This window comes from Schistocerca americana, chromosome X (genome assembly GCF_021461395.2).
Source record: "Schistocerca americana isolate TAMUIC-IGC-003095 chromosome X, iqSchAmer2.1, whole genome shotgun sequence".
Taxonomy (NCBI): Eukaryota; Metazoa; Arthropoda; class Insecta; order Orthoptera; family Acrididae; genus Schistocerca; species Schistocerca americana.
The window spans coordinates 103840342-103859687 of NC_060130.1; the positions used below are offsets into that span (position 1 = coordinate 103840342).

General features: G+C 45.8%; 1 protein-coding gene across 3 annotated transcripts in view; it reads right to left on the minus strand.

Moving 5' to 3' along the window:
- Positions 1-19346, minus strand: part of LOC124554988 (sarcolemmal membrane-associated protein-like) — a 337706-nt gene that overhangs the window by 234724 nt on the left and 83636 nt on the right. The window lies entirely within an intron of this gene.

The window sequence follows — 19346 nt, forward strand, 5'->3', positions numbered from 1 at the left end:
ACTCTGTGTAAAATCAAACTGGTATCCCATCAGGTCCAGCAGCCTTTCCTCTTTTGAGCGATTTTAATTGTTTCTCTATCCCTCTGTCGTCTATTTCGATATCTACCATTTTGTCATCTGTGCGACAATCTAGAGAAGGAACTACAGCGCAGTCTTCCTCTGTGAAACAGCTTTGGAAAAAGACACTTAGTATTTTGGCCTTCAGTCTGTCATCCTCTGTTTCAGTACCATTTTCGTCACAGAGTGTCTGGACATTTTGTTTTGATCCACCTACCGCTTTGACATAAGACCAAAATTTCTTATGATTTTCTGCAAAGTCAGTACATAGAACTTTACTTTCGAATTCATTGAACGCCTCTCACATAGCCCTCTTCACACTATATTTCACTTCGCGTAATTTTTGTTTGTCTGCAAAGCTATGGCTGTGTTTATGTTTGCTGTGAAGTTCCCTTTGCTTTCGCAGCAGTTTTCTAACTCGGTTGTTGTACCACAGTGGCTCTTTTCCATCTCTTACCATCTTGCTTGGCACATACTCATCTAACACATAATGTACGGTGGTTTTGAACTTTGTCCACTGATCCTTAACACTATCTGTACCTGAGACAAAACTTTTGTGTTGAGCCATCAGGTACTCTGAAATCTGCTTTTTGTCACTTTCGCTAAACAGAAAAATCTTCCTACCTTTTTTAATATTTCTATTTATGGCTGAAATCATGGATGAAGTAACCGCTTTATAATCGCTGATTGCCTGTTCCGCGTTAACTGTTTCAAATAGTTCGGGTATGTTTGTCACCAGAAGGTCTAATATGTTATCGCCACGAGTCGGCTCTCTGTTTAACTGCTCAAGGTACTTTTCAGATAAAGCACTCAAAAAAATTTCACTGGATTCTTTGTCCCTGCCACCCGTTATGAATGTTTGAGTCTCCCAGTCTATATCCGGCAAATTAAAATCTCCACCCAGAACTATAACATGGTGGGGAAATCTACTAGAAATATTTTCCAAATTATCCTTCAGGTGCTCAGCCACAACAGCTGCTGAGCCAGGGGGCCTATAGAGACATCCAATTACCATGTCCGAGCCTGCTTTAACCGTGACCTTCACCCAAATTATTTCACACTTCGGATCTCCGTCAATTTCCTTCAATACTATTGCACTTCTTATCGCTATAAACACGCCTCCCACTTCACTGTCCAGCCTGTCTCTGCGGTATACATGTTCATCATAAAAGATCAGTCCGTGATGGTGCTGCAGCACGGTGTGCAGCTGTATCGGTTGTGAGGGCCCTTTGCTGCGCTGCATCAGTGGTGACTTGACATGGAGGAAGGTCCAGGTCGCCCATTGGTGTCTGGTGGGTGAGTGTCGAAGTCAAGAGCTTTTTTTTTTTTTGTGGTTTTAGGGCACACAACTTCAATGGTCATTAGCGCCCAGACTACGTTAGGAATGCAGCACGAGGCACAAGTTTAAAACAGCAACTAAAAGGGAAAACACGATAAAAGACAGATTGACAGGCATAGGATTAAAAAACAGCATAATCAAATGTCCTTAGAGAGGTTTGTCAAGTTGATAAAACAAAGAACGCGAGCAGCTGCTCCTGGGTCATCCGCTAAAATGGCATCCAGAGTACATGGCAGGCCAAGATTAAGACGCAGTGTATTAAAATCCGGACAGGACGTTAAAATGTGGCGGACCGTCAGCAATTGCAAACCAGCGCTGGTGCAGCCGTCAGCAGATGGCGATGGCTGAACCGGCAGTGTCCAATTCGTAACCGGGCCAAAACGACCTCCTCCCGCCGAGAAGGGCATGAGGAGGACGTCCAAGCCGCGGGAAGAGGTTTCAAGGTGCAAAGCTTGTTGTCCGTAAGTGCAGCCCAATCGGCATGACACAGCGATAAAATGCGCCGACAAATGACCCTGCTACAATCTGATGAAGGGACACAACAAGAAGCTGTCCGAGGCTGGAGGACCGCAGCCTGGGCCGTGGCATCTGCAGCTTCGTTCCCAGGGATACCGACATGGCCAGGAACCCACATAAAGCTAACCGGAGAACTGTCGTCCACCAGCTGCTGAAGAGAGCGTTGGATCCGGTGCATGAAAGGGTGAACTGGATACGGATCACTGAGACTCTGGATGGCGCTCAGGGAATCGGAGCAGATGACATAAGCAGAGGTCAAGGTGAACGCGGACCTGAGCCTGGAGACAAGGTGGCGTGTGGCTCTCGCCCTGTCTAAAGGTTGCAGGGAGTGAAAAATCAAGGTGTTGAAGAAGGCGACGAAAGCCAACTCCAGGGGGTAACAGGGCAGAGACATACAACCCGTATTGACGGTCGAGAGAGTCGTCAAAAAAGGAACGATAACGAAGACGGGTGGTCAGGCATTGACAGTAGCCAACAGGCATACCGACAAAGCAATATATCGCGCCGGTAGGTGAGTGCAAATTCACCAGCTTCAGCATGAGGACTCTCAACGGGACTAGTATAAAATGCTCCGATCACAAGACGTAAACCCCGATGTTGCATGGAGTTGAGGCGGCGTACGATGGCCGGCCGTGCAGAGGAGTATACGAAGCTCCTATAATCCAGCTTGGAGCGGACGATCGACCGATATAGGTGAAGTAGGACGGTTCGATCCACTCCCCACAACATACCACTGAGAACACGGAGGACATTTTGAGAACGGGTACAACGGGCAGCCATATATGACATGTGGAGACCAGCTAAGTTTCCTGTCAAATGTAAGACCGAAAATTTTTGTTGTCTCCATGAATGGGAGAGCAACGGGACTGAGTCGTAAGGACGGTGGGAGAAACACTTTGTAGCGCCAGAAGTTAATACAGAGCGTCTTCTTGGCAGAAAAACGGAAGCCATTGGCGACACTCTAGGAGTAAGACGGTCAAGAGAACGCTGAAGACAGTGCTCCAGGAAACATGCACGCTGCGCGCTGCAATAGATGGTAAAACCATCCACGAAAACGGAACCTGACACATCAGCTGGGAGGCAATCCATTATTGGATTGATCGCTATGGCGAAGAGAGTGACACTCAAAACTGAGCCCTGTGGCACCCCATTCTCCTGGCGAAAGTTGTCTGACAGGACAGAACCCACATGTAACCTGAACTGTCGATCCATTACAAAGGAACGAATAAAAAGAGGGAGGCAACCTCGAAGGCCCCATGTATGCATGGTGCGGAGAATGCCTACCCTCCAACAGGTGTCGTAAGCCTTCTCCAAATCAAAGAACACAGCAGCAGTTTGGCGCTTCCGCAAGAAGTTATTCATAATGAAGGTCGACAAGGTAACCAGATGGTCAACAGCAGAGCGGCGCCTACGAAATCCACATTGTACATTGGTAAGTAGGCGTGGAGATTTGAGCAGCCAAACGGAACGAGAGTTAACCATTCGCTCCATCACCTTACAGACACAGATGGTAAGCGAGATGGGTCCATAACTGGCAGGCAAGTGCTTGTCCTTCCCCGGCTTAGGAATCGGTACAACAATAGACAGGAAGGCAGTCTGGTAATGAGCGGAGCTCGAAACCTCTGCGAAAAAGCGGCCGAAGGCATTGGAGACATCCTCAGGGGCCACTAGGACGTCATTCGTGACCGTCAAGCCAGAAACTGGTGAGTGGATCTTAGTGCCAGATAGCCGGCGCAGGCTACCCCAGACAACAGAAGGAGGGGTAAAATTGTTGAAGGTGCTTGTGAAAGCAGCCCAGCTGGCTTTCTTGCTTTCTTTAATAATACGACGACACTGCGCACGTAATCGTTTATAGTTGAGACAATTCGCCACTGTAGGGTGGGGTTTAAAGGTGCGTAAAGCACGTCGACGAGCACGTAAAGCGTCTCTACATGCTGCGGTCCACCAGGGGACCGGTACGCGACGTGGAGAAGAAGTAGTGTGAGGGATGGAATGTTCAGCAGCAGTGAGAATGACTTCCGTGAGGTGTGCGACCCGACTATCGCAGCTTGTGAAGGTTTGATCCTGAAAGGTTGCCCTGGAAGAGAAGAGCCCCCAGTCTGCTTTGGAGATGTTCCAACTAGTTGAGCACGGAGAGGGGGTATGATGCAGGAGATGGATAACACACTGGAAGTGGTCGCTCAAATATGTATCAGAAAGTGCATACCACTCAAACCGGCGTGCAAGTTGGGTAGTACATATAGAGAGGTCTAAATGGGAATAGGTGTGAGTCGTGTCTGAAAGAAAAGTGGGGCGCCAGTATTGAGGCAGACAAGATTGAGCTGGTTGAAAAGGTCTGCTAACAGGGAGCCCCTCGGGGAGGATGCTGGAGAGCCCCAAAGGGGATGGTGGGCATTGAAGTCTGCAGTTAACAAAAATGGTGCAGGTAGCTGACCAATAATTTGCATCATGTCTGCCCTGGTTACGGCAGACAACGATGGAGTGTAAACGGTACAAATGGAAAATGTAAAAGTGGGGAGAGTAATGCGGACGGCAACTGCCTGCAGTCCGGTGTGCAATGTGATGGGATCGTAGTAAATATCATCCCAGACCAGCAACATTACCCCTCCATGAGCCGGAATACCTACCACAGGGGGTAGGTCAAAACGCACAGAGGTGTAGTGTGCCAAGGCAATTTGATCGCATGGGCATAGCTTCGTTTCCTGGAGGGCTACGACGAGCAGACGGTGCAAGCGGAGCAGCAACTTTAAGCCCTCTCGGTTGGAGCGAATGCTGCGAATATTCCAGTGAATAAGTGCCATCATGAGAAGAAAAAGAAAAAGAAGATGCAAGAAGGGGTCACCTCAAAGGCCGTTGGGGGCCTGGCTTCGAGCGAGCACTGCCGCCACTATCAGTAGGCGGACAGTCATCATCCATTGGTTCTATAGGTTCATCGGCCATTTTGCTAAGATGGCCGGAAGGGGAAGCTTCCTCTGCAGGTGAACGGCCAGATGTTCGGCTACCAGCGGTGCGACCAGGCGAAACGGATGACGGCCTGGGTGGCAACCGCTGGGTGGCGCAGGAGAAGAAATGCGCCGTGGCGGAGAAGGAGAACTGTGCTTCCTATGAGCCTTCTTGGAAGGTCCTTTTGTGGAAGTACTTGTCGATGGCTGGGAGTTCGAGGTACGTAGGAAGTCTGCACGGGACGGTTCCTTCTTGAAGGCCTGTGCATCTGACTTCTGGGTCTTCGTCTTGGCAGAAGACGATGAAGGTGCTTGTGTCTGAGGGGTGACGGGAGGAAGAGGAGACGTCGACCGCATGATCTTAGCACTGGCCGAACGGACGACCGTGGTGCTGCAGGTCAGATCGTATGTCTGCGTCGCCACCTCCCTGGTAGTCTGAGGAGAGGCAAGGACAGTACTGTATTTCCCCGCTGGGAGCAGCATGGGATTCCTACCAGCAAATAGCTTGCGAGCAGCCGAGGTGGACACTTTCTCTTTGACCCGAATTTCTTGGATACAGCGTTCTTCCTTGTAGATGGGACAGTCGTGGGAGGACGCTGCATAGTCACCCTGACAGTTCACACAACGAGGAGATGGAGGTGGACAGTCACCCTCATGGGCATCCCTGCCACAAGTGACACATTTAGCCGCATTGGAACAAGACTGGCGAGTGTGATTAAAACGCTGACACTGGTAGCAGCGCGTAGGTGTCGGGGCATAGGGGCGAACAGAAATAACCTCGTAGCCTGCTTTGATGCGCGACGGCAGCTGAACCCTATCAAAGGTCAAGAAAAGTGTCCGGGTTGGTACAAGGTCATTTTTGACCTTTTTCATGACCCTATGGACAGCCGTCATGCCCTGCTCAGCGAGGAAAGACTGAATCTCCTCGTCAGTCAATCCGTCGAGTAATCTAGTATATACCACACCACGAGACGAATTCAAAGTGCGTTGAGCCTCCACCTGGACAGGGAACGTGTACAGGAGTGTGGCCCGAAGCAGTTTTTGTGCCCGAAAGGCGCTCTCAGTTTCTAGTAACAAGGTACCATTACGCAACCTGGTACAAGACTTGACAGATCCGGCTATGGTATCTACGGCCTTCTGGATAACGAAAGGGTTGACACAGGAAAAATCCATTCTGTCCTCAGATCGAGAAACTACGAGGAACTGTGGGGCAGGCGGTAGTACTTTTGTCACTGGTGGCTGGTCAAGTTTCCGTTTGTGGGCAGAAGTCGAGAGAGAAGAAGAAGAGAAATCCATTGCGGAGGAATCCCCCATGATTGCCAGCGTCTCCGATGGCGCGTTCCTTCCTTGTGGGGACCCTCTCAGAGGGCACTCCCGCCTTAGGTGAATGTTTACACCTCAGGTCACACCTCCCGAGGAACAGACGGAGGGACCAATCGGCATGGTCAGAAGGTATCAGCTCAGGCAATCACCCTTCCCTGGGCCTGGCCTTTACCAGGGGGTACGTGCGTGCCTTACTTGTCTACCCAGGGCGGGGAATTACGCGTTATCCCATCACCGGCTACGCATGCGAACGTGTGGTTCAGCCTTCAGGCACACACAGGGAGGAAGGAAGAAGAGGAAAAAGAAGAGACAGAGAGAGGGAGAGAGGACAGACTGTCTCAAACGCCGAGGCGGAGACCAGAGAAGGCAAGGAGAAGAAGGCAAGGAGAAGAAGGCAAGGAGAAGAAGGCAAGGAGAAGAAGGCAAGGAGAAGAAGGCAAGGAGAAGAAGGCAAGGAGAAGAAGGCAAGGAGAAGAAGGCAAGGAGAAGAAGGCAAGGAGAAGAAGGCAAGGAGAAGAAGGCAAGGAGAAGAAGGCAAGGAGAAGAAGGCAAGGAGAAGAAGGCAAGGTGAAGAAGGCAAGGAGAAGAAGGCAAGGAGAAGAAGGCAAGGAGAAGAAGGCAAGGGAAAGAGTAAGTAAGACGGTGAGATGGAGAAGAACAAAGAAAGGAACCAACCAAAGGAAGGAAGAAACGAGAAGAAGTGAAAAACCAAAATGACCGCAAATATAGGTCGTGGAACCGTCCGTCTCTGGACGCAGGCGCTAACTACCCCCTTGAGGGGGAGGGACTCCTTTTAGTCGCCTCTTACGACAGGCAGGAATACCTCGGGCCTATTCTAACCCCCGGACCCGCAGGGAAGGTGGGGGTCAAGCGCTTGGAGATGTGTGGTCGCGTAGTGGCACCACTCCTCACTCGTTGGCTGTGCTGACAGGCTCAATGAGGGCCATAGTTGAGTCTTCCCTGTGTAGTGGACAATGTAGCCCATGCCCTTGAGCATCCAAATCTCTCTGGTAGCCCACTTGCCAGAGCAGATCTGCTTGCAACTTATGGACTTTGGCGTTGTTACGGCAGATTCTGTCTTCTTCTTCTTCTGTGTGTCCTTTCGCCAGCTGTTCCATTAGGGGGAACACCGGATGGCATCATCTCTTCGCCTGCGGTGTCCCCACAGATGTCATGGGCAATTGCTACAGTTGGATGCACTCCTCCTCCATCTCAGCAGTCAGGGTGGCCTTAAAAGCTGCCCTATCTGCATCCATGGTGGCTTTGAAGGCTGAAATCACCTCTTCTATCGCAGCCGCCAGCATGGCGAGCGTCTCCCACACTTGCGGCGCCTGCTGTGCAACACCTGGTGGCCGGTCCCTCGCGACCCACTCACTGGCGCGATAATCCGATCGACCTTGGCCAGTGGAAGCTGTCTTCTCTCCTTTCAGTTGTGTCTTCGCTTGGCGGCACTTACGACACTGTCTTCGTGTCTTCTCGGTTTGCGCCTTGTCTCCAGTGCAGCCATCGCTGGCGAATGCTAGGCAGCCATGCCAGTTTGCCACATGTCGCCCACTGCAGTGAGCACAAGTTGCCACCTCTTCTCATCATGTCACAGGTATGGGTGTCGTGCGCACCAGCGCACTTTATGCACTGTGGCGAGCTGCGACAGTATTTAGCCACATGCCCTTCAGCTTGGCATCTGAAGCACAGTGGCTTAGGGTCCGCTTCGGCAGTCACAGGAAAGCCTAAGAGTTTCCTTAGCCCAAAGATGTTGCTACCATCCGTCGCAGTTCCCACTACGATGACGTACAGAGGCGGCCTCTTCTTGTTCGGCTGGTTATGCAGCTTAGTAGTTGCACCCCAGAATCCAGCACCTGACAGCCCCTCTTGGACTGTCTTCTCATCACATATCCCAGACAGCCCCCTGATCATGGCCTTAGATTGTTTCTCGTGCTGTTTCGGTGCGGTTGTCTTCTCCATAGTAGGTGGATCAACAATGTGGGAGGCCACAGCACTCTTCAGTGATTGGTTCCTGTAATATCCCTTATAGCCACGGAGGGCAGGGGCCCGCATTGCTGGCAACCAGGTTTCCTGGAGGGCAATGCAGATAGCAGGTGTTAAGCTTAACAGTTGCCGTAGCTCAGCCAGGCAGTGGAAAAAAAACCGCCGCAATTCCACTGGAGGACGATGGCATCATGAGACTCCGAATGCATGGAACATTCAATGAGGTAGTCACCTGCTGCCACCGACTTATTGCCTGAGCAGTCTATATCCATTGTGTCTGTGAGTCTGGCGAGATCTAGGTCCTCAGTGGACGCCAAAATCTCCACCCCATCCTCAGATGCACAGCTTGTAGGTAGCGGTGGTGTGGGTGCCACTGCTACTTTCTTGGTCTTGGGGATTTTCTTTTTGGATTTCTGTCGCTGCTCCTTGGGTTTCCCTGGCTGCGAGGACTTCACTGGCTAAGTTTCCAGGACTGAGGACGAGCATGAAGCCCTACGACCAGCTGCTTTTGGGCTCTTCAGCCACTGGCGGGTGTCATCGTTCCCAGTAGCAGAAACCTGGGAAGGGAGTGACCCAAGGGACCCCCTCCTAGCGAGAGAAACCTAAGACGACTTACGCTTCTCCGGCTCAGAAGTGGGGACTGATATCCCTGATGGTTGGGAGGGTGTTGCTCCCGAAGTAGGTAGTGCAGGAGCAACAGGGAGGGAAATGCGCCCCACCATCAAGGGGGCAGGTGTAGGCTTCCGGCTCTGAGTTGTGACTGGGGTTGGCGGAGCTGATGGTGCCAGAACTGTTGTAGTGGCGGCATAAGATGATGTCATATGCACAGGATGCAGGCAGTCAAATTTTCTCTTAGCCTCAGTGTAGGTCAGTCGGTCGAGGGTCTTGTACTCCACAATTTTCCTTTCTTTCTGGAGAATCCTGCAGTCTGATGAGCAAGGCGAATGGTGCTCCCCGCAGTTGACACAGATGGGAGGCGGGGCACATGGAGTATTGGGATGTGATGGGCGTCCACAATCTCGACGTGTGACGCTGGAAGTACAGCGGGAAGACATATGGCCGAACTTCCAGCACTTAAAGCACCGCATCGGGGGAGGGATATAGGGCTTTACATCACAGCGGTAGACCATCACCTTGACCTTCTCAGGCAATGCATCACCATTGAAGGCCAAGATGAAGGCACCGGTGGCAACCTGATTATCCCTCAGACCCCAATGGACACATCAGACGAAATGTACACCTCGCCGCTCTAAATTGGAGTGCAGCTCATCGTCAGACGGCAAAAGAAGGTCCCTGTGATACATGACACCCTGGACCATATTTAAGCTCTTACAGGGCGTGATGGTTACATAAACACCCCCAGCTTGTCACAAGCGAGTAACGCCCGTGACTGGGCAGAGGATGCTGTTTTGATCAAGACTGACCCAGATCTCATTTTGTACAAGCCCTCCCCAAACTTGCCCTCTAAATGCTCAACAAAATTGAGGCTTCATTGGCATGAAAGATTCTCTATCAGCTCTCTAACAGACAAGGTACTGGGGCGAATAAGATTCGCCACCATCCTTAGCCTGTCGTTCCTCCCATGGTGTGGCCAGGGAGGGGAACAATTTGGGGTCGCACTTCTGTGCACTGAATTGAGCTCATGAATGCTTAGAGACTGCTGGTGTTTCACCACCTGCAGGAAATGATGGACTACGCTTCATCGCGTGTCATCTGCCCTGATGCCAACATCGCGTGTCATCCGCCCTGATGCCAACCACTCCGACCATGGGTGCCACCCAGCCTCAGCAAAGGTCACCTGGCAGGATGGCCATTGCCGGGAGTTCCGATGCCCCAGGGGGATGGGCATCCACCCCTTGGCATATGTGGGGAGTTAACGGTGCAGGCATCAGCTGTGTGGTCACGGGGCTACAACCAATAGGGTACATGGCGGCCTTACCACAACGAACTGGCTACTGTGCTGGATATCAGGTGCAGAAAAGTCCATGGTCATCGTTGACACAGAAAGCGACTCTGCATAGTGCATGGTGGAAAAAACACCTAGGAAGGTGTCCTCGCCCAAGAGACGGAGAATGGACGGGACTGCAATGCGACGACGAGAAAATGGGCCAAAGCTCTCAATGCACAATGGACACAATGCACCGTGTAAGGCGCCATTCCCCAATTGGCTAGCTCTTCAGGAAAATTTTGAACATTGGAGGTCAAACCCTACAGGGAAGCATCACATAAAGGCCGAAATGTGTGAAACTCCTTTTAGTTGCCTCTTACGACAGGCAGGAATACCTCGGGCCTATTCTTACCCCTGGACTCGCAAGGGGGCCTCAGATCATAGGAAACCACTGTCATTAAAGAACTTTTTCGTTAACTAAAAAAATGTTAAGTTTTGAACATACAGGGTGTATACGTGGACAAGGAAAAAAATTCCCGGATTTCCCGGTTAAAAATACACTTTCTCCCGGGTGAAAATACACTTTTTCCATGATAAGTGACAGTACGCTCTTATTCGGCACTGTAAAACTCATCAATCCTTTGAGTGTTTATGGTTTTATATACCAGAGTAGAATTTCCCGGCACTTTAGAAAACGAAACTCAGGAGGAAAAATATGTTTTGAAAGACCTTTGATGTGCAGCAACATGTATGCCGCATATTTGCGTATTATGAAGGTATTAATTTGAATTCCAGCAAACACTGCATGTCACTTTCTGAAGCATTGAAAGAAAGATTGCGATGCACGTTTGTAAGCCAGTCATAGCTCATGTCATGTGATCTCGCCAGCTTATGACAGCTCAGGACACATGATGTCAGCCAATAGCAAGATCATTGTTACGTAGCGCGAACACACAAATAAGAAAAGTTGATGGTTTAAATTAATATACGTAGCATCCACATATAATATTTGTCTCGAAGATTAATAAGTTGGAAGAGAAGCTAAGCTTCCACATATAATGTTGATCTTTTTTGCGCTTGTTACCCTTGAAGATACATCACACAAACTTGCCAGTAAACATTTTAATAATGTCATAAATGTCTGATCTTCTGGGCTCGAAATTCTTCTAAATGGTCAACCTCAAAGAGTTGATTTTCAAATGAGAGTCAAAAGCTTTGGGATTTAAGAAATTCATCATACATTCTCGCACATCGCTCATCTTACGCAAAAGGAAATCTGCTTTCAATGTAACACTTTTCAGACCACCATTTGCAATATTTTCCCGTGACCTGTTAGAAATAGGTTCGTTTCAGCAGTTGCAAGAGAGCGCCAGATAACAAGCGTCACCGCGCTTGGGCAGCTACGATGATGCAGGAAGCCCATAAGTTCATACGTGTAAAACATTAAAAGACCTTAAATTATGTCATAAAAGAAACAAGACATCAGAGGATACTTTAGGAGCGTTGAAATTTCGTGAACCATACTAAAACGCATAATTCAGCTTAAAATGCACATTCGTATGTAAATTTTCTTGGAGTACCAGTACTGTATTATCTCATGTTTGGTTCTTTATTATGGCATAATGCCATACGATCACTTGAAATGCACCGAACAGTTGAAACTAGCCAATAGTGAGAAATTAAACACTTTTTTTCAAATAAATTGAGTGCCTCAACAGAAAAGATCTTTAGGAAACTGGTAAAAATAGCTTCATTGTTCTGTAAGGCGATTAATGTTTGACTGTCAGAAAGGTGGAAATAAAATCTAAAACTAATGACATATTTTAGCCTTCCGTAATTACGCGAACGTATTTTAATTCATTTGATAGCTCCCGGCCACAAAAATATGTTCTGTTATCATTTAACGTGAGAGCAATAAACAAAGAGGAAACAACAAAAAATCACTAAACGTAAACACAAGTCACGTGGAGACGACCCACCTCCACAACAACAACTCAGACTGGCTGTGCATCAGCCCCAGATTTACTCATTTTCGAACCGGGGCAATATTAAGTAGTAGCGCCCAGTCACACTTCTGTAACCAGAAGCGGAAGAAGGTACTACTCATATGCGACTCAACTGTGCATGTGCAAGAGCCTGCCTGCAACTGCTCAAACGAATCTAATTTAAACAGTTGTCACGCCACGCTCATTGGAGGCAATTTGTGTTACAAAGCACTGCATAGTCTTCCTAGAGCCTTAGACACACTTTGCTGTTGGCAGACGCTTGTATGAGCACTGTTTTGTTGTTGTGTATAGCACATTTCCTTTGCAACTTAAGGTGTTTTTTTTTTATAAATCCCGGTTTTCTCCAGGATGAAAAAATTCTCTAAAGCCATTCTGGTATTAAATACTTCTTATGACCTCTATAAATACAACAGTTTATCTGTCAGTGTTGCAAGCATACATATAATCTTTCAGAGATTTTGAGAACAAACTATTGCCTACACTTCACGATGTGTCAGTTAACTGAATGACATAGTGGTGATAGGAAGATCTCAAGAGGAGCCTATATCAAATCTCCAACAAGTTTTTTCAATCCTTTTGAAAAGTGGGCCGAAGTGTAACATGCCAAAATGATAGTTTTTGTAAGCCTTCTATTAAGTATACGGGGGGTACCTAAGAGAAACTATACTAATTGTTTCATCGGCAGAGCTTTTGTAGTATGATGTTTTGCCACTAGGAGCACACAGAGTGGTCTTTCCTTAATCAGTAAGCTGAATGTCACTGAAGGAAGGTAGGGACGAGTTTTGGCAGAGTTTATACATGTAGAGTACTCTACAGCATTGGCTCCTTACCCAACTTGCATTTATCATGAATCTCTTGCCCAGCACTGAGTCCCAAGCGACAAGAAAAAAAAACACAGGTGACTCAAGTATGTAAGAAGGGTTAAAGACTGGACTCACAGAATTACAGACCAATATCCTTAACTTCTGTTTGCTGTGGAATCCTTGAATATATTCTCAGTTCGAATATAATAAACTTTCTTGAGACTGAGAAGGTTATGTCCACGAATCAGCACGGTTTTAGAAAGCATCACTTGTGCCGAACTCAGCCTGCCCTTTTCTCACATGATATACTGCAAAATGTGGATGAAGGGCAACAAGCGGACTCCACATTTCTACATTTCTGAAAAGTATTTGGCACGGCGACCCATGGCAAGCTGTTAACGAAGGTATGAGCATATGGAATACTTTCACAGATATGTGAGTACCCTGAAGACTTCTTCAATTATAGAACCAGTATGTTGTCCTCGACAGTGAGTGCTCATCAGAGACAAGAGTATCGTTAGAAGTGTCCCAGGGAAGTGTGACAAGACTAATGTTGTTCTCTGTATACATAAATGATTTGGTGGGCAGGGTCAGCAACAATTTGTGGTTGTTTGCTGATGATGCCCCAGGTACCAAAGTTGAGTAACTGTAGCAATATACAAGATGACTTAGACAAAATTTTCATTTGGTGTGGTGAATGGCAGCTAGCCTTAAATGTGGAAAAATGTAAGTTAATGAAAATGAGTAGGAAGATCAAACCTGTAATATTCAGAACAGTATTACTAGTGTCCTCCTTCACAGAGTCACGTCATTTGAATATCTGGGTGTAATGTTGCAAAGCAATATGAGGTGGAACGAGCATGTGGTAACTGTGGTAGGGGAGGCAAATGGTCTACTTCGGTTTACTGGGAGAATTTTGGGGAAGACTGCATATAGACACTGGTGCAATCTCTTCTTGTGTACTGCTCGAGTGTTTGGGTTCCATCCCAGATCAGGTTGAAGGAAGACATCAAAGCAATTCAGAGGTGGGCTCGTAGATTTGTTACCAGTAGGCTCAAACAGTGCGTGAGTATTACAGAGATGCTTTGGGAACTCAAATGGGAATCCCTGAAGGGAAAGCATTGTTCTTTTTGAGAAACACTATTCAAAAAATTTAGAGAACCAGCATTTGAAGCGGACTGCAAAAAATTCTACTTGCCACCATCATACATTGCACCTAAGGAGCATGAAGATAAGCTCATATGGAGGCATATAGACAGTTGCTTTTCCCTCCATCTATTTATGATTGGAACAGTAAAAAGTGAATAGTAGTGGTACAGGGTACCCTCTGCCACAAACTGTACGGTGGCTTGCGGAGTATCTGTGTAAATGCTGTTGTAGAACTGTTCCATGTCATTTCTACAACAGCTGAATCTTTGTGAACAGTTTGCAGCGGTGAAATTCTGCTTTTTCCTCATAAAAAGTGCAACAGAAAGTCATGAAATGTTAAAAACGATGTACAAGGATGATGCTATGGGAAAACTCGCGTGTTTGAATGGTTTTCCCATTTCAGCAATGGTGAAATGTCAATTTATGAAAAACCTTGTCTCGGTTGTCCTTCCACAGCCCAAATACATGAAAATGTTGGAAACATTCATGCAGCCATCGACAGTGGACCACTGAAGAAATTTTGGAGCTGTTGAGAGTAACTTGGAGTTCAGTGCAGCAAACTGTGACAGAAGGTTTGGAAATGAAACAGATGGCTGCCAAATTCATGCCACGACCGCTGGAAAAAAAAAAAAAAAAAAGATTGTGTGGAAGCATGCTGTGTTTTGAAAGAAGAGTCCTGAAATGATCCAAACTTTTTTTCAAAAATTATCACAGGTGATGAAACTTGGTGCTATGCTTACAATACTGAATCTAATCAACAATCAAGCCAGTGGAAGACATCAAGTTTGCCTTGCCCCAGGAAAGCTTGTCAGGTGAAACCAAATATTAAACAATGCTTTTTTCCCTGATGTAATAGGAGTCTTCCATTCAGAGTTTATTCCATGGGGCCAAACAGTTAACCAAGCTTTCTACTTGGAAGTTTTCAAAAGACTGCAACAGTGTGCTGCAGAAGCAGCCCATTTGTGACAGTCAAGTGACTGGGTTTTCCATCATGACAATGCCCCCACTCGCACAGCCTTGTCTGTATGACAGTTCTTGACCAAAAATGGTATTATCCCTGCTCCTTATCTCCCACACTTAACCAACCTGCGTCCTGCAACTTTTTTTCCTACAATGAAGAGAGACATGAAAGGAAAGTGTATTGCTGAGGTGAAGAAAGAAAACTGTGGAGGTTCTGTCAAGCATCATGAAAGATGAAATTCAATAATGTTTTGAAAAAATGGAATAATAGATTAGACAGGTGTAGTAGTGCAAGTGGAGAGTACTTTGGTTTGGATACCCCTTTTATATGATGTATCTATAGCCAGGAAGACCTTAAACTGATGTCAGAGGATTTGTCAGCCATTGCCCATATTCCACTACCAAAGAATGTAACGGACTGCAGATTTCTATGGAAACAGTTATGTATTATGCCAAATTTATCCCCCAAATTGCGACGATAGTCAATCCACTGAATCAAGTACAGAGAAAAGGTATCCCTTTCTGGTGCATTGTGGATTGCCACCAAGCATTTCGTAAGCTGAAGTAATGTCTCAAAATTTCCCCATACCTAACCTAGTATCAGCCTCATTTACCACTCATGCTAGCCATGGATGAATCACCATATGGCATCAGGGACATTCTATCGTGTAAGTATCCAGAGGGCTCCAAATGGCATATTGCGTTTTCCTTTAAGATCTTGACCCTGGCACAAAAAAATGATTCACAGATAGAGAATGAGGTATTGTCAAATACACTTAGTACCCAAATGTTACATATTTTCTTGTCTACGGCAACAAATTTCATCTGGTCAGAGATCACAAGCTGCTGCTTCTGCTGCCCACATTTTTCACAATAAGTCAAAGTTGCCTAAATGTAAAGCTTAGAGATTACAATACTGGGCTCTTTTCTTATCAAATAACCAATATTCCACTCGTTTTGTATGTCAGCTCAGGACAAGAATGGCAACACACTGCCTACATGTCCTATGGGTCTGTTTGATAAATAACAGACTGTCAATTTCCACATTGATTCACAATTAGAACCATCTGTGGGAAAGTTTCCCATCACTGCCATAGCAGCTACACACAAGGATTCAATCTTTAGACTGGTGTGCCAGTTCATGCAAACCAGCTGGCCCCAGGCACTTCCTTCAACCTACTCCACAGAACTTCTTTGTTCTTTTTCATGACACAGCATCCTTCGCCTTTTCAGAAGTGTCTTACTGTTCAATCAGGAAGACCACCAGAATGGAGTAGTGCTTCTGAGAGTTTTGCACTTCCATAATTGCTGTTTACATAGCTCAAGTTGTACACAGCAGTGCCACGAGAGGCTGTCACCACAAAGGCACATTACTTGCCAGGTGTCTCCCAATGGTGAGCGTCTGCCTCCAAATAGAACTCACTAATTAGGACTACATTCTGCTTGCCCGACACTTCCATCAGCATCATCATATCCATTCACCGATAGTGTTGCCAACTGCCAGAGAGAGCACTGTAAAACGGGGAATACTTTGGTTCCACATAATACAGGTGCAGATGGAGATCCTTTGGCCAACAGGAATGAAAGTCAATGCACCACCAACACTTGTTCACTTTTGTCACAGATCCACCACAGTTCTGGCAATTATGCTATGGATCGCAGTACCATTAAGAAGCTACTACAGTTCCATCTCGTCTACTGTGGCTGCAGCAGGTCCGACATGGGAAATTGCTATTTATGGAGCAATAGGAACAGTTAGCAACAAGTGTCTGCGAGTGAGTTAATTTCAGTCCCTCTGACTAACTCACAGACTGCCAAGAGACAGCAAAGTTCATCTGTATTAGCTACAGGTATGCCACGCACAAGCTACCTGAGAAGTTCATCTGTTGTAAATATTCAGTAGTAACGAACGATATACACTTCCAAGCTGTGTTCTTGTGCTGCCCAGTCACAATCAAGGTATGTTTGGAGAGTGCTGCCACCTTATAGAGAGCAAGAGTAGAAATCTCATTTTTCTGGTACTATGGATGTTTGGGCTGAACCGACTGTAGCATGCACTTACCCAACAGTAACTCTTGCGTAAGTCCCACTGGGTCATTTCCAGAATGAAGAATCTTGCCCAACTGTGCATGTGTTGGCCATGTTAGACGAAGATATTGGATGAGTGGTTCAAAAAATGACAGGCTTGTCAGTTGCAGCAACTGGCACCATCCCAAACCTACCAGTCATGGCACACCTAGCCATCTGTGGGACTGGTTACATGTGTAATTTGCAAGACCACTTCGATGTCCAATGTGTTTGATTTTTGTAAGACACATATTCTTATTTTCCATAAACAATAAAAATGCAACAGACCATGATAGAAACTACCTTTAAGATCCTCGTAACTATTTTTTTCTGCTAATGGAGCCCCATGAACTCATCACAAATAATGATCTGCAGTTCACTTCCATGGATTTTCAGTGGTTTTGCACCCAGAATGGAATTATGCATGTTATCATACCTCCGTTTCACCCTGCGTCTAATGGCATGGTACAGTGTTTTGGGGAAATGTTCAGCAAAAGTGTAGTCTTACTTATGAAATCTCCCACTACATTCAAATGCACAGATGGTCAGACATACAAACTGCACACAGAAGTACAACATAGAGCCAACAAGGACACACTTTAGCCTATCAGTGTCATTTAATGTCAATAAGCATTTAGCTCAAAAACTCCGCTTGATTCTGAATGATCAATTACAGTGGAGCACATTTCCACTCTTACACTTCGTATGAGCCACTCGAACAGCCACACACTCCCAAAGCTCAACCCTAATTGATCACATTCATATCCAAAATCTTGTGCCGCAATAGAACTGTCATACATCTTACTTTGTTGCTTCTCTGGATCAATGAGTCCTGGGTTCGATTCCCAGCTGGGTTGGGGATTTTCTCTGCTCGAGGACTGGGCGTTTGTATCATCATCATCATCATCATCATCATCATCATCATCATCATCATCTGTGATAGTGGCTAGATTAGAGAGTGTAAAAAATTGAAGTGTGAAAAAAATTGGGCCTTTGTACAGGCACTGATGACTGCGCAGTTGAGCACCCCACAAACCAGTCATCATCATCTTACTTTGTTTTTCCTCATAATGTTTAGTATTATATTCATACAATTCGTATACTTCAATATTGTACATTTTCATTATATAGGCCTACTGTATTTGATACTATCCATACTACAATTGCATTTGTAACAGAGGTACTGTAACTCATCAACATGCTTGGTGTATAACATGAGTGATGGGTATTTGATTTGACGTCTCTCACCCAATGTCACAACCAGAGATTCTGTATGCATTGAAGGTATCTTTGTTTCTGAAGTTTGGCTCCTGAACACTAATGTCTTTCATAGACACTCGCCAGTTGTTTCCTTGATGATAGTCTAATAAGCCAAAAACCAGTTTGAAATAAACAAATGTGAGCAGAAAAAAATGCAGTTAGTTACTTTGTTTTTCAACTTTTAATATAAAATGCAAATTTAAGTACTTAAGAGAGACAGCCAACAAGTAAGCAAAATGGTATTGACTACAGTGTTGTATGGTGATCGATATTTTAAGTATGTGCAAATATGCCTCATGCAATATAGACAGAACATTATAATGTCTGAAATAAGCCAAAAAAACACAACACAAAAATTAACACTTTTCTGAAAACGATAACTTTTGATTATACTAGGTGTTTCATCTATTTCTTTATTTCGTACAAATCTGAATAAAGTGTAGAGAAGCAGACCAACTATCAGTTCATAGTGGTAACAATGCATATGGACAATATTTTTCTTTAGATGCATGGGAACAATCAGAGTTTGGGAAAGTGAGATACAGTACGTGCAGATTAAAGATTAGAAGCTCATTATAAGGTGTAATCAAATTGCTCACTTGGTAGTATATTGTTCACAGAATACAAATAACTCAATTAGGACCTTAGAGCACGCACAGTTGTCACTTTATGAGTAAGGTTCATTGTTTCATTTGGATGTGTGATACATAAAATGTTTTCTCCTATTAATTTGTTCTGTTTAATGTGCACAAAGTACTTAAGTCAAATTAATAAAACATCACAACATTTGCCTAAAAGTTTCTAAGAAACAATCTAAAAAATCATGAGCAGATGCTGTCCCAGAATTTATAATCCTAAGTAGCAGATTTTAAGCAGTTGTAGCTTCCCTCGCAGTTAAAAGATTCAAGTAGATAATTGCACTTATAGCAAAATAGTATTCTTCCTGTCACTGTCACCTAATGATAAAATTCTTTGTTTGTGTACTATGTCACAAAGCTGCAAACTTTTCCATTAAAAACAACTAACATTTTGGATTTCACACAGGTCTTC